The sequence below is a fragment of the Canis lupus genome, chromosome 18 (assembly GCF_011100685.1).
Source record: "Canis lupus familiaris isolate Mischka breed German Shepherd chromosome 18, alternate assembly UU_Cfam_GSD_1.0, whole genome shotgun sequence".
Taxonomy (NCBI): domain Eukaryota; kingdom Metazoa; phylum Chordata; class Mammalia; order Carnivora; family Canidae; genus Canis; species Canis lupus.
This window is the reverse complement of record NC_049239.1, coordinates 33,841,771-33,856,734: the sequence shown is the minus strand read 5'-3', so window position 1 is coordinate 33,856,734 and position 14,964 is coordinate 33,841,771. Positions and strand designations below refer to the sequence as shown.

Genomic DNA, 14,964 nt, shown 5'->3' with positions numbered 1-14,964 from the left:
AAAGATGTTCACCAAGAAGACTGGATGAACACATTGCAAACTACAACAAAGAGATGGGAAATATAAGAGAGTAGCAAATAGAAGTCACAGAGCTGAAAAATATAATAAACCAAACTGAAAAATACACTAGAGGGGTTCAATAGTAGACTGGATGAAGCAGAAGAAAGAATCAGTGAACTCAAAGATATAGCAGTGGAACTCAGCCAATCAGAGCAACAAAAAGAAAAAAATAATGAAAAAGTTAAGATAGCTTAAGGGACCTAAGGGACATATCAAACAGATTAACATTCATATCGGAAAGAAGAGTGACAGAAAGTGGCTTATATGAATAAACAATGGCTGAAAGCTTTTCTAACTTGGGGAAGGGAGCAGATATCCTGATCCAGGAGGCCCACAGAGTTGTAAATAGAGAAACCCAAAGAAACCCATACCAAGACACATAATTAAAATACCAAAGTCAAGAACAAGCAGAGAATAGTAAAAGCAGCAAGAGAAAAACAACTTGCTACATACAAGGGAATCTTATAAGACTTTTGACAGATTTTTTTCAACAGAAACTTTGCAGACCAGAAGAGAGTGGTATGAATATTCAAAATGCTTAAGAAAAAAACTTCCAACCAAGAATGACAGCAACATTACCATTCAGAAGTAAAGGAGAGATAAAGAATTTTTCAGACAAGCAAAAACTAAAGGAATTCATCACCACTAAATTGGCCTTAGCAGAAATGTTAACAAGACTTTTTTAAGCTGAAAAGAAAGGGTGCTAAATAGTAACAAATACATGGAAAAATAAATATCATTGGAAAAGTAAATATATAGTAAAGTTAACAGATTAATCTCTTGTAAAACTAGTATAAATGTTAAAAGACAAAAGTAATAAAAATAACCATAATTACAATAATTAGTTAAGGGAGACACAAGATAAGAACGTGTAAAACGTGACATCAAAACCATAAAACGTGTGTGTGTGTGTGTGTGTGTGTGTGTGTGAAAATTATACAGTTGAACCCCTATTTTAAAATTGATAACTTGAAAAGGTGTGGGTGGTTCCTTCCAGCCTAGTCAATTGCCCTCTCGGAACAGCTGATTTCCTAATTCCTAGAACAGTGATATTGCTAACTGGAGAAAGAGTAGATGTTAAGGTCTGTTGGGCAGAGACCATGACTGTTTACTAACTGTTGAACCTGCATTGCCTGCATATGTAGATGTCCAATAAAAGCCTTTAGGCTCCAACAGAGGACAGGCTAGCCAGCAGATTTTGATTTTCAATTCAGAGCTAGCTCTACTTAACAGCACTTAGGCTATGAATTGAAAGGTTCATGACCAGTGTACATTTGGAGAAACTACAAAGAAAACAAAATTTTTGAATAACAGCTTCCATTGGTGTAAGGGGTGAGGATTCTAACACCCCAGCCTAGTATAAAGTGACAGGTTAGGTCACTTTATGACCTACCCAAAGAGCATGACTTACACTGAAAGTTCCATATGTTAAACAAAGGTCTTTTCTCAATGGAACAGATGTGTATTGTATTGATGTTGCCCTATCTAACAAAATCGGACTTCCCCAGTGGATCCTGACATTCTTTCTTCCCCCATCCCCCTGGTATCTACCATCATCCCTCTTTGCATGTGCCAGTGGCAGTTTTCTGTGGGTCCAGATATAAGATCGAACCCCAGGAAAAATTAGGGAAAAGTGGGGATTGTGTTATTGGCACACATTGCTCTCACATTGACAAAGTGCAACCTCAGCTCCACCCCCAGAGATCCAGTTTAACTGGATGTTCCATAACAAGGCTGCTCAATGGGCTGGACACATCCCAGAAAGGGTGGGGAGAGTTACAAAAGCCATCTCTGTCCTTTGTCCAACCCAGGCAGTAAGTAGCAGAGGAGATTGTTTTTCCTGAACTTCGGTTCTTAAAATACGAGAATGTCTACCCTCAGAATTTAATAATATTGTTTTGCCCATAATTACTTTTTTTTTTTTACAGCTTCAAACATTTATGCCAAGTATCTTTGAGGTTGGCCACATGTTTGCCACTTAATTCTTTAAGTTCCTAGTTCATGGGAAGTTGGAAATCATTGTTGTAATTTTTCCAGGACGCTTTAACATGTCTCATCATAACCACATTGTATCTTAAATGATTGTTTGGCAATGTTGAGATTGAGAGTTTCTAATATGCGTTTCTCAACAGAACAAATCTAATTAGATATAAATTTTTTCCTTCTTTATTTTTCTAATCCTGTCTTCAAAAATAAAGCTCAACACCGTGGCACTTGACTTCCATTAACATTTGGATGAACCATACTGACATCTCATTAGGTAACTTCCAAAGTGGCTCAAAGACAGCCAATGTTGCTTTTAGTAAACATTAAATTATAAATTGAAGAATTAAAGAATTTTAGCATTAGTAATATTCTAAGTTCTTCTGTTTGGATGCTTCACTTAGTAGGTGTGGAAACTATGTTTTAAAAAAGTTAAATAATTTCTTGCAGACCACATTGCTAGAAGAAGCCAGAATTATGACCAAAACCTAGGGATCTTGATTCCCAAATCAGTCTATTTCTCTACGCCAGTGATTCTCAAAGTGTGGTTCAGAAAACCCTGTACATTCCTAAGGCCCTTTCAGGGGGTCAATGAGGTAAAAATTATCTTAATAATACTAAGATGTTATTTGCCTTTTTTTCCACTTTCATTCTCTCACGAGTGTACCATGGAGTTTTCCAAGAGTTACATGACATGATATTGCAACAGATGGAATGCCAAGACAGGTATGAGAATCCAATTGTCCTTTGTTATGTCAGACATGAAACGATTCCCTGAAATGTAAAACAATGTCATATTATCCTCACTAATTGTTTTGAAAATATACTTATTTTCATAACACTATCATTTATGTTTAACATATATTGGGCTTATTGTTTTTATTTTAAAATAAATTTCTAAAATTTCTCAGTTGTAATTTTTATCCATATGTATACATGGATATGTGTGTGTATATATACATGTGTATATATATGTATATGTGTGTGTAATATTACAACATTGATAAAATTCTTCAGAATCCTCAATAATTTTTAAGAGTGTAAATGGATTCTAAGTCCAAAATTTTGAGAACTGCTGCCCTATACCATGTTGGTTGGAAATAAATATTAATCAAGATAGGCCTGTAATAGCTCCAGAAACTGTCCCTTAAAATGCGTCACATTATTTTGTTCTTTACAAGTTGTATCAGTCAGGATCACAGCAGGAGACAGCACACTCTGAAGAGATCACTGAGGGAATTTTCATGAAGGGACTGTACAAAAAGCGTGATTAGAGTTAAAGGAAACCAACAGGGGAGAGTGAAGCATTTGTGATTATCAGGTAGGCTTTACCACCCCTGGGGTCAAGACGCAAAGACAAAAGGTGGTTCCTGGAAACAATTTCACCTGTGGCTGTAGGAAAGGGCTGCACTGAGGAACTGTGAGCCTGGTAGGGGTGGGTCCAGATTTTCAGGGGTCTAACATTTACATAATTTGCAGTACCTCATGGGAAAAGAACACAAAACAACCTTTATTTTTTTAAAAGAAATCACAACTTAAAAACTTGAACAATTTAGTAAGTACCATACACATCATAAAGTCCTAGAGAATGGCATATTTTATATGATAATATAAAACATACTTTTGATAATGAAATTTAAAATTTATGAATTGTGAAGCTTGAGGAAAGCAACACCAACTTTCTTTTATATGAGACTTGCAAGATTTCAGGACATTTCAAATTTTCTTGTGTTGTGGCTAATCCCAAATACTCCTTGAAGTGATGATGTGTATTAACCATTCTTGCTGTGACATTGCATTATGAATTTTATATCATCTTCAAATTAGCAAGAAATTAATTAGAACCGAAATGACCGTGATTGGGGAAGACTATTTCAGGCTAAGGGAAGACATGGGCAATACAAGCAAGTTTCAGCAAAGGCAAAAATTCTAGCTTGGTAAAACTACAGCTAAGGCAGTAGTGGGAGATAAGACCCAGTACCAAGACCACAAAAGTGTGCTGGAGTCTGAAGGGAGGTGAGAAAAAGTGTCAAATCTTGGCAAAAGACTGAGGAATCAAAGGCTCGTTAATGATCACCAGACATGGGAAAGGCGATACAGATCCTTAGTATTAGAATCAGACAGAACTCTGCCACTTTCTAGCCTGTGAAACCTTATGAACAATAACTTAACCAAACATGGAAGAGACTATGAACCCCCATAGTTGAATTCCACTAAACCCAACTAAATGAATCTCCAACTCAAGTGTCTCCTTAGCCAGATGCTAAAAATAACCACAGCCACTCCAACGACACCTGATAAAAACATAGTGCGATGGAGGAGAATTCAGAGTGGAAAGAAACAATAGTTATTTTCAATTGTGATTAAAACATCTTACTTTTTCTACTTTGATGGAAAGTACATTACATGTAAACACATTGCGAGGACTCCTCACAGAAGTTTGGCAGGAACAAGCACAGGTGAGGAACTCTCCTCCTTTAAGCTTCGTTAGCTTTAGCTTTGAAGAACATCTCCGCCTTTTCTCCTCCTAACCTCTCAACTCATGCCAACCACCCCATTGGCTGAACCCAACAAGAAGCCAGGGTTATCATGGGGCGAAGTGGATGATGAAGTCAAGATTCCTGAGTATAGATAAAGATAAAGAAGGGTGGAGAGTGGATCTGGAGGAGCAAACAGAGAATGTCTACTTTTCAAGTGAAACAGAGAAGTTAATAGATGACCTGGAGAGATATTGCAATTGATCCCATTCACAGTGGGAACTAGAAAGAATCAAAAGTCCTGCCATTGAACAGCAGAGCCCTGGGAAAACAAGGGGCTTTAAAATAAGGAGACATATGCAGGAGATGAGGATTTGAACGACTGGAGAAACCATTGGATACTTGACAGTTCTTTATGGGCACTGTTTTTCTCTTTCTTCTTTAGGTTCTCGAACAGGTCTGGTGACCACTGTGACTTGGCAAAAATCTCTGGTAGCTTTCATTTACATGAACTTAAAATATTTATTCTCTTGAAAATAACATTATAAATAGTGGTTAGATGTCCAGATCTATCCACAAAAATCCTTTTTCATACAAATATGTCTAAACTAGAACGCTAACAGTATGCCAACATTTCAAAGACCATCTCAAGCACAAATAGTGAGAGACACCGGAAGTAAAAGAGTTAACAGTCCATCTGGAATAAGGTGATCCTTGACCATAGAAGAAGGATGGAAACAACTGAGGAGAAGGGAAGACCCAAAGAATAAATGTGATGCCCTACAAGAGGGAGGCTCACAAAGTGGAAGATCCATAGTATGGCCTGAGTAAGACAAGTTGTAGGAGTGAGACCCCTGTGGAGGTGCAGGTGTCCTCAGCCTTATCATGCCAACAAAATAGTCTCAAAATTTGCAGACCACCTTTCTAGCTGGAGACCAGCAGGTCTTCCTTTCATATTGCTTCTAATCAAGTATCTTGCCATGGGAAAAAGAAAAGTATCTTGCCATGAGTAAAACACCAACTGAAAATTATTTTGCCATAGAACTTGTTTGGATTTTTGAACTCTTTGGCGATTTTCTTCTGGAATATCACAGAACATGTTCAGCCTACTTCACTTAAAATGCACAGCCCAAATCCCTCAAACGTTATCCCTGCTAACTTGTTGAAGACATTTTCGACATTCTATGCCAGCATTTCTATTAATAAGTAGTGGCTTTGAGCATCTTAGTTCTACATCAGAAGCAAGCCAATATCTTGAAGCTTGTTTATATTCTTTCATGGTAGGGAGATTTCATTGAACTTTACTGACTTTTTGTGCTCTGTGCTGACAACATAAAGGTGAAGGAGACTTTCTCATGACATCTATTTATGTTATTGTTTTGGCCAAAAGCTGAAAAGCTTGCAAGGAGCCCAGGAGAAATGAGAGACAACTTGAGGGAGAAAAGGAAAAGTAGAGAAATGAAAAGAGAGGGGCAGACAGCAATAAGGAGCAGTCATTGCATGGATCAGACATTATCAGTGTGTTTTTATGAACAACACTGGGCTCAGGTGGTGGTAAACCAGTGGCAACAGTGGTACAACAGGGCGTAGAACCACTTTGTAACATGAGAACCACTTGAGCCATATATTACACTATAATCCTCCATCATCTATGGTAGTTTAGACTCAAATGGCAGAGCAGAATATTGCCTTCAAGAAACAAATCATCCTGAGAAATGGATTCAAAATTTCCTCTCTCGAAAAGTGAGTCAGGGGATCCCTGGGTGGCTCAGCGGTTTAGTGCCTACCTTCGGCCCAGGGCGTGATCTTGGATTCCCGGGACTGAGTCCCACATTGGGCTCCCTGCATGGAGCCTGCTTCTCCCTCTGCCTGTGTCTCTACCTCTCTCTATATATATCTCTCTCTATCTCTCTGTGTGTGTGTGTCTCATGAATGAATGAATAAAATCTTTTTTTTTAAAGAGAGGTGAGTCAGAAGTATTAAAAATAAAATTTGCGCCAAATCTTAGAAGGCAAAATGTACTTGAAAAAGAAAGCATAGGTCATTCAGTTCATTTGTATTCAACATCACCCTGTCACATAAGACATATCAGTGAATCAAGTATCCCTGGGTTTATGCTACAAGATGATGGGGTTTCAGGACACTTGGGTGGCTCAGAGGTTGAGCCTCTGCCTTCAGCTCAGGGTGTGACCCCGGAGTCCCTAGAACGAGTCACACATCGGAATCGTTGCATGGAAACTGCTTCTCCCTCTGCCTATGTCTCTGCCTCTTTCTGTGTGTCTCTCATGAATAAATATAATCTTTAAAAAAAGATCATGGTGTTCCCCCCCCCCATGTATGCACATTAATGCTACTGATGTTGAAAAGATGGATAAAATGGAATACCTGGTGGGACCAGTGGTGTTTGTTTTTAAGACAGTGAAATGTCATTTAAAAGATGCTACCAGTATCTGTTTTCAGAAGTGAAAATTTTCATTTACTTTGGGGTAAGTGTTTTGGAAAGGTTTATAAAGTCCTTTATATCTTCTTGTCTAAACTGATAGGCGATTAAACCCAATTAAGGACCTGAGACAAAACTACATGAGGACAGGCATGCAGTCTGATTGTCTCTGACTCATACTGGAGAAAAGACCATAGTAAAGACCTGGCTATCTTTGAAAGCTCACCTTACACTGAATAAAAGGTATCCTACATGGAATATTATGAATAACTGACTTTGGGAAATCCACTATGGCTTATTATTGTTTCTTGCCTGAGTCAGAAGTTAGCTTATACTCCTTGTGGGAAGGAGGAAATGACTTTCCCCCTTCAGGAAATATTTTTTTTTCCCACCATTAGTTATCCTGGAGTAGAAAAGGAGCCTTCTGGATCATTAGAAGGAAGAATTTTTCTTCCCTTTTAGGGAAGCTGAGACATCAAGAAGAAAAGAGATAATTCTCATGTAGGTTGAATGGTCTTTTTGATACAGGGAGGACTTTTGGGGTAGTAGGTAGGACCAGTAGGTCTATTTTAGATCTGTGATTCCATCTTGGAGCCATATTTGAAATTACTGTCACCAGTGTATGAACCAGGGTATAATAGTAAAAGCAACGTTGCTTTTGTTTCTCTAATCTAAGGGTAGTCAGTCCCTACTGCTGGATGAAAACTTGAACAGTCAATAGAGATAATAAAATGTTATGGTCGCTTTAAGTTGCAAATTCAGTCTCAAAATAGTATTTAAGTTTTCTCTCTTCTCTCAGCTAGGGCCTACTGCAGATAAGAACATACCATCTGGGAAAGAGAGATATGAGTTTATTCTCTCTTTCTCCCTCCTCTATTCCCCAACTGTTCTATTAACCCTATTTGTATTGAAGCAGGAGGAGTGAGGACGGGTCATGGGGATCAGAAAGGTCTTCCTTGCCAGTACTATTATAAGATTGCTTTGGGCATTCTGGACTTGGCAGATATTTTAATGCAGATCTTTCTCCCATGGATATTTTTATAGGTTCTTCAGGGGCTTGCCTTCTAGATCCCTTTAATTTTTGCTCCATTGACATAGCTATCCCAGATTCCCATCCCGTCCCTAGCATTTATGCAGTCTGCTCTATGGTTGAAGGTGAGTACATTACTCCCCAGACATAGCTTCTGCTCTGTTACCACAGACTGTTTTCTCAAATGTGAGTCAGGTATCTGTGCTTTGTGTCCCTGAACTTGAGGGAACATACATCATGTTCTCTGCTGGGGCCCCCTGGAGTCTCTCTCACAGGCTTTACTTATCTATGGTAATCCTCCCCAGCCCTCCTCCTCTCTCATTACTTAGTATGCACTTTAAAAAATATATTTATTTATTTATCTTAGAGAAATAGAGAGAAAGTGCAGGGGGTAGGGGCAGAGGGAGAGGGATGGAGAAAATCCCAAGCAGACTCCCTGCTAAGTGTGGAGCCTGATGCGGGGCTCGATCTCATGACCCCAAGATCATAATCTGAGTTGAAATCAAAAGAGTTGGATGCTCAACTGACTAAGCCACCCAGGCACCCCACTTAATATGTACTTTAAAAAAAAAAGATTTTATTTATTTATTCATGAGAGACACAGAGAGAGGCAGAGACATAGGCAGAGGGAGAAGCGGGCCCCCTGTGGGGAGCCTGATGCAGGACTTCATCACAGGACCCGAGGATCACGACCTGAGCCAAAGGCAGCCGCTCAACCAATGAGCCACTCAGGTACCCCTAATATGCACTTAAAAAAAAAATCTAAAAACTAACATTTTTCTTCCATTATTGACCCTTTACCATTCTCTCTATTCCATCCTATTTCTAAAGCCTGAAAAATGTGTATTAAAGCCTTTAATCTAGCCTCTATGTCTCTTAGTTTTCCATTCGTGTTTTAATACCATTATTGGTCTGTGTTATACTGTCAGTTGAATTCTTGTACTAGCTTCCAATATTCGTGAATTCTTTCTTTGACTTTGTCTGCCTAGGGTCTAGGCCATCATTACCTTGCATGATAGCATGTTAAGAAATCTGTGCATATCTGTGTCCTCAATGATCATAGAATGGTGCAAGGACACAGTTCTGATGTGCATGAGTTGGGATAATTCTACATTGTGCAAAGTGAAGACTGCCTGTATATCCAGTTCACCATGTTTTTATTTCCAGGACTATATTTTTTATCTGCAGAATTTCTAGTTGGTTCTTTTCCATACACACTGGTTCTTAGTTTAAGCTCTTTTTCCTTATATTTTCTGTCTTTTTTATTTTTTAAATGATTTGAATTTATTTATTCATGAGAGACACATAGAGAGAGGCAGAGACACAAGCTGAGGGAGAAGCAGGCTCCATGCAGGGAGCCCGATGTGGGACTCAATCCTGGGACTCCAGGATCATGCCCTGTGCTGAAAGGCGGACACTTAACCCCTGAGCTACCCAGGTGTCCCAACATTCTCTGTTTTTTTTAAAGCACATTATTGCTTAATTTATTTCCTTGAATTTCTGAAATGTATTTAAAAAAAGATTTTATTTATTTATTTGAGAGAGAGAGAGAGAGCACAAGCAGGCAGAGGGGCAAAGGGAGAGAGGGAAACAGACTCCCCATGGAGCAGAAAGCCTGATATGGGACGTGATTCCACTCTGCAATCATGACCTGAGCATCAGGGAGATGCTTAACTGATTGAACCACTCAGGCACCCCTGAAATGTGCTTATTTCAAAGTAATTTTGAGGGCAGTATACCAATTGCATTTTGTGAGCAGTGAAATAAATTCTCCATTATTGAGCTCATTGGCTGGTTATTTCTGTTCATTTTCATTATATGCCTGAAAATTTTATTTGACTATTTATCTTGAGTGGAAGTTTCTTCTCTCTTATGCTCTGTCCTAAGTCTATCTTGCACAGGCATTTTTGAAATGCTTTCCACCCATTTCAGGACCTGTAATCAAGAACTAGGTGTGCAACTGTATGTTGAGGCTCCTGTCCTATAGTGATATTGGAGACAACAGATTCAAACTTAAGAGACCATCAACTTATTATAGACTGTTTTCTACACAAAAACAGCAGTAAAACAATAAAATAGCAGTAATATGTACCTACTAATAATTATTTTGAATGTAAATGAACTAAACACTCCAACCAAAAGACATGGGGTGGGATGTATGGGTGGCTCAGTAGTTGAGCATCTGCCTTTGGCTCAGGGCATGATGCTGGGGTTGGGATCGAGTCCCACACTGGGCTCCTTGCTGGGAGCCTGCTTCTCCCTCTCTCTGTGTCTCTGCCTATATCTCTCTGTGTCTATCATTGATAAATAAATAAAATCTTTAAAAAACAAAAAGACATGGGGTAATGGCATGGATAAAAAAGCAAAGCCCATCTATTTGCTGCCTGTAAGAGATATGTTTCAGACCTGAAGACACATGAAGATTGAAAGTGAAGGAATGGGAAAATATTTATCATGAATATGGAGGTGAAAAGAAATCCAGGGTAGCAATACTTATGTTGGACAAAATAGACTTTATAACAAACACTGTAACAAGAGACAAAGAAGGATACAACATAATCACAAAGAGAACAATCCAATAAGAAGATATAACTGTAAAAATTTATGTGCCTGACATTGGAGCACCCAATACATAAAACACCTACTAACAAACATAAACAAAGTAAATGATGGTATAACAATAACAGTAGGGAACATAAACAACCCCCTTACATCAATGGATAGATCCTCCAAACAGAAAATCAGTAAGGAAATAGTGGCTTTGAATGACATGTTGGACTAGGTGCATCTAACAGACATATTCAGAACATTCCAACCTGAAACAGCAGAATATGCATTCTTTTCAAGTGCATATGGAATATTCTCTAGAATAGATCATACATTAGGCCACAAAACAAGTCTCAACAAATTAAAAAAGACCAGAGTCATACCATGCATCTTTTCTGACCACAGCACTATGAAACTAGAAATCAACCACAAAAATAGAATCTGAAAAGAACACAAATACACGGAGCTTAAATAATATGCTACTAAACAAGGAATGGGCCAACCAAGAAATCAAAGAGGAAATTAAAAAAATACATGGAGACAAGTGAAAATGAAAGCACACACACAAAAAAATAAAAATAAAAAAAAGAAAGCACAACTGTCCAAAATCTTTGGGATGCTGCAAAAGCTGATTTAAGAGGGAAATTTATAGCATACATGCCTACCTCAAGAAACAAGGAAAATCTCAAATAAAGAACATAACTTTATACCTAAAGGAGCTAAAAAAAGAACAAACAAAACCCCAAACCAGTAGAAGGAATGAAATAATAAATATTAGAGCAGAAATACAAAATAGTTACTAAAAAAATAACAGAACAGATCAATGAAACCAGGAGCTGGGTCTTTGAAAACCAATAAAATTCATAAACTTTTATCCAGACTCATAAAAGAAAAAGAGAGGGGGCACCTGGGTGGCTTAGTTGATTAAGAGTCTGACTCTTGATTTCAGTTCAGGTCATGATCTCAGGGTCGTGAGATTGAGATGAGAAGGGCTCCACACTCAGTGCAATCTGCTTGGGATTCTCTTTCTCCCTCTTCCAGACCCCTGCTCACACTCTCTCACTAAAATAAATAAATAAATAAATAAATAAATAAATAAATAAATAAATAAATAAATAAATAAAGTCTTTAAATAAAAAGGTAAAAGGATTCAAAATAAAATAAAAAATGGAGGCGAAATAACAATGGACACCTCAGAAAGACACCTCAGAAATATACAAAGAGAATATTATGAAAAATTATATGTCAAAAAATTGGACAATCTAGAAGACAAATGGATAAATTCCTAGAAACATATAACCTCCCAAAGCTGAATCAGGAAAAAAAAAAAAAAGAAAAATTGAACAGACCAATTACTGGCAATGTAATTGAATCAGTAATAAAAAAATTCCCAACAAACAAAAGTCCAAGACCAGATGGCTTCACAGGTGAGTTCTACCAAATATTTATTTATTATTTTTTTTAAAGATTTATTTACTTGAGAGAGAAAGAGAGAGAGAGCATGTGCACATGAGAGTGCGGGGAGCAGGGGCAGGGGGCCCGCAAAGTGAGAGGGAGAAGCAGACTCCCTGCTGAGCAGGGAGCCTGATGCAGGCCTCAATCCCAGGACCTTGAGATCATGACCTGAGTTGAAGGCAAATGCTTAGCTGACTGAGCCACCCAGATGCCCTGAATTCTACCAAACATTTAAAGAAGAGTTAATACCTATTCTTCTCAAACTATTCCAAAAAACAAGACAAAGGAAAGCCCACAAATTCATTCTAGGAAGCCGCCACTACCCTAATACCAAAACCAGGTAAAGACACTACAGAAAAGAGAGAACTACAGGCCAATATTTCTGATGAACATAGATGCAAAAATCCTCGACAAAGTATTAGCAAACCAAATCCAACAATACATTAAAAAAAAACCCATTCAGGGATGCTTGGGTGGCTCAACAGTTGATCATCTGCCTTCGGCTCAGTCGTGATCTCTAAGTCCCAGGATGGAGTCCCACAGGACTCCCAGCAGGGAGCCTGCTTCTCCCTCTACCTGTGACTCTGCCTCTCTCTGTCTCTCATGAAAAAAATAAATAAAAACTTAAAAAAAAAAAAAAACACCCATTTACCATGATCAAGTAGGATTTATTCCTGGGATGTAAGTGTGGCTCAGTATTTGAAAATCAATGTGAGGCATCACATCAACAAGAGAAAGGATAAAAATCATATGATCATTTCAATAGATGCAAAAAAAGCATTTGACAAAGTATAACATCCATTCATGATAAAAATCCACAACAAGGGAGGTTTAGAAGGACATAACTCAACATAATAAAGACCAGATACAAAAAGCCCAGGGCTAATGTCACCCTTAATGATGAAAAACTGAAAGCGTTTCCCCAAAGATCTGGAACAAGACAAGGATGTCCTTTCTCACCACTTTCATTCAGCATAGTACTGGAAGGCCTAGCCTCAGCAACAAGATAAGAAAAAGAAAAGCATCTAAATTGGCAAGGAAGAAGCAACACTTTCACTATTTGCAGATGGCATGATACCATATATAGAAAGCCCTAATGACCCCACCAAAAACCTACTAGAACTGACTCTCGCTTTTTGTGCATTTTTATTTTGTTGCATCCTGTTTTATAAGAAAGACAAAGACTTGTACTCTGAAAACAATAAAATACTGATGAAAGAAATTATAGGTGACACAAACAAATGGAAAGGTATTCCTTGCTCATGAATTGGGAGAGCAAATACTATTTAAATGTCCATACTACCCAAAACAATTGACAAATTTAATGCAATCTCTATCAAAATACCAATAGCATTTTTCTCAGAACTAGAACATTAAATCCTGAAATTTGTATGGAACCACAAAAGACCCCAAATAGCAAATAAATCTTGAAAAAGAAAAAAAACTGGAGGTATCACAGATTTCAAGATATACTACAAAGCTGTAGCAATCAAAACAATATGGTACTGGCACAAAAATAGACAACACAGATCAAGAGAACAGAATAGATAGCTTAGAAATAAACCCACGATCATTTCATCAACTAATCTTCAACAAAGGAGGCAAGAATATGCAATGGGAAAAAGACAGTCTCTTCAACAAATGGTATTGGGGAAACTGGACAGCCTACATGCAAAAGAATAAAACTGAGCCACTTTCTTATACCATCCACAAAAATTAAGTCAGAATGGATTAAAGACCTAAATGTGAGACCTGAAGCCATAAAAATCTCAGAAAAGACCATAGGCAGTCATGTCTCTGACATTAGCCATAACAACATTTTTCTAGATATGTCTTCTGAGGCAAGGGAAACAGAAGCAAAAATAAATTATTGGGACTACATGAGAATGAAAAGGTTCTGCACAGCAAAGGAAATCATTGACAAGACAAAAAGATGGCCTACGGAATGGCAGAAAATATTTGCAAATGATATATCCAGTAAGTGGTTACTATCTAAAATATATAAAGAACTTACACAACTCAACACCAAAAAGCCAAATAAACCAATTAAACAATGGGCAGGAACCATGAACCGACATTTCTCCAAAGAAGACATACAGATGGCCAACAGACACACGAAAAGATGCTCAAAATCACTAATCATCAGAGAAATGCAAATCAAAACCACAATGAGATATCACCTCACATCTGTCAGAAGAGCTAAAATAAAAAACACAAGAAACAGTAAGTGTTGGTGAAGAGATGGAGAAAAAAAACTCTTGTGCGCTGTTGGTGGCAATGCAAACTGGTAACAGCCATTGTGAAAAACAGTATGGAGGTTCCTCAAAAAATTAAAAATAAAATTACCACATAATCCGGTAATTCCACTACTGGGTATTCACCCAAAGAATATAAAAACACGAATTTGAAAAGGTATATACACTTCTATATTTATTGCAGCATTATTTACAATAGCTGAAGTATAGGAGGAACCCAAATGTCCACTGATAGATGAATACAGAAGATGTGGAGTATTACATAGATATTGGCATATTATTCAGCCATAAAAAGAACAAAATCTTTCCATTTGCAACAACATGAATAGATCTAGAGGGTAAACATCAATTGAGATAAGTCAGTCGGAGAAAGACAAATACCATACAATTTCACTCATATGTGGAAACAAAACAAATGAACAACAACAAAAAAGAGGCAAAAAAACAGACTTTCAAATATAGAGAACAAACTGGTGGTTGCCAGAGGGGAGGTGGGTGGGGGGTTGGGTGAAACAGATAAAAGGGATTAAGAGTACACTTATGATGAGCACTGAGTAATGTATAGAATTGCTGAATAACTATATTGTACATCTGAAACTAATATAGCACTGTACCTTAATTATACTGGAATTAATAATAATAAATTTTTAAAATATTAAAAAAATAAAAGGGCTTCAGGGAGAAAGCTCTTGGCCTATATTAATTACAAGATCATTT

The 14,964-nt window shown here is 37.6% G+C and overlaps 1 long non-coding RNA gene across 1 annotated transcript in view; it reads right to left on the bottom strand.

The window, feature by feature from the left end:
* Window positions 1-2,245: 2,245 nt before the first annotated feature.
* The window catches only part of LOC119864211, a 51,099-nt gene continuing 38,380 nt past the window's right edge, over window positions 2,246-14,964 (bottom strand). The window contains exon 7 of the long non-coding RNA XR_005373380.1: window positions 2,246-2,817. This is a non-coding gene — a long non-coding RNA (uncharacterized LOC119864211). The remainder of the gene's footprint in view (window positions 2,818-14,964) is intronic.